The sequence below is a fragment of the Blennius ocellaris genome (assembly GCF_963422515.1).
Source record: "Blennius ocellaris genome assembly, chromosome: 4".
Lineage (NCBI taxonomy): Eukaryota > Metazoa > Chordata > Actinopteri > Blenniiformes > Blenniidae > Blennius > Blennius ocellaris.
The window spans coordinates 21482964-21484727 of NC_137653.1; positions in this window are offsets into that span (position 1 = coordinate 21482964).

Sequence of the window (1764 nt, forward strand, 5' to 3'; positions counted from 1 at the left end):
CTTCTGCGGGCTGTTTAAAATCTTTGCCACTGGATCGGGGCAGGCCGCGGGTCAGGATGTGCATTCCAGATGCATGTTTGTCACCGCATGATTGACATGCCCCCTGGCCGTGGCCTCCACCAATCACACGTCGGCCATTGTTGTCCAACAGCCCGGTGACAAGCAGCATGACAAACAACCCCACCTGTGAGGCCATCCGTCTCCCCACTGATCCCCCCCCCCCCCCCCCCCCCCCGGCAAAACTCACCGACTCTTCCTCCATGTGTCACCGGGACGATCCTTCAATAAGACGTACTGGGCCCATTTGTTCGTCTTGTAACAAGGCGGGTCGATGTGCTCTTGTGCTCTGAGTGAAGAGTGGAAAACCTTTCTACTCGTCCAGGCTGAGCTTGTTTTTCCAGCAGAACACGTCTAATCTTCACCCTTCGTTCAGTTCCAGGCCGTCCGCGGCCTCGTGGTCGGGGCAGTTAAACGTTCTCTGGTCGGCGGGCTGCGAAGGCCCACGTGCCGCTCTAATAAAAGTTCTAAGGCGGCTTGAGGTAAAAATCTGCACAGCGGGGAGGAAAAGTCCTCTCGAAGACAGTTCAGCAATCACCCTTTAATTACTGGGTTTACTTCATAGTGCGAGTAATTCCAGTCATCTGCCTTCAAATCATCTTCAATAATCGGATTTTCAAGAGTGGAAATAACAAATTACAACTCGCACAACTGTAATTAAGTAGCACTTTGAGGTACTTGAGCTTTTATATGATACGTCTACTCACATATAAGTACAGTTCACGCCAACGTAAATCACTTCCCGACCCAAGTCTGAAGACTTTATGGCCACAGTTGGAATATTACTAAACCTCTTCAACAGCTTTTTTGTAGAAAAAAAATGTTTATTCCTTCAACTGTATGACTTTTTGCCCAACTTCCCCTAAATGAAAACAATCTATAACGTAAAACATCTTTCACCTTCAAAGTGAAGACAACAGCTTAGAGCCTCACAAAATAGAGCATTTTTTAAATTTGATCTTAAATTTAAAAAATGCTATTTACCAACCAGCATTCTTGTTTCTTCGTTTTTTCCCCACCATGCATATACATGTAACCAGAACATTGGCTCCATTCTTGGTGGACTTTATGTATTAATCTCTCATAAATATCTTAGTTTCAAGGCATGTTGTTCATCCTCTTTGATTCAGTTTAAGTTACTAAGTTAACAAGATGTATGCTGCAGGAGTTTTAAAACTTTAAAACTTTCAGGTGTTAATAAAATTACAATCTGAAAGATACAAGAACAAATAAAAACAGAGCTCTCTGGAAACTTTGGGTAAAGCTGCTTTTTTTTTTTTTTTTTTTTCCATTTTTCCACATCGCAAACAAGCCAGTGAGAGAAAGAAGGTGGTGGGGGGGGGGGGGGGGGGGGGGGGGGGGGGGGGGGGGGGGGGGGGGGGGGGACTTACCAACTGAAAGAAAAATATTTCACCAATAATTCTTGACAGACACACTGAAATATCATAAAAAGCTTGCGAGGAACACCTGAGCCTGCACATGAGGGCTCGTTAATTTCACAAAGTGTTGGATTGTTGGTGCCGACTGGAGAAAGAAGCTCTGACAGGTGGAGGAGGTCAGTCGGGCTCCGGCAGGAATGTACCGACGGTGAGATATACGGCCGGTGGCTCCTGGGTGCAGGTGGCTCGGCTTAATGGAGGGGATCAAAACCTGAACCCTCATCAAACCACCTGGGACTGGAAGACCAAGGCCTCCGTCACAAAGAGA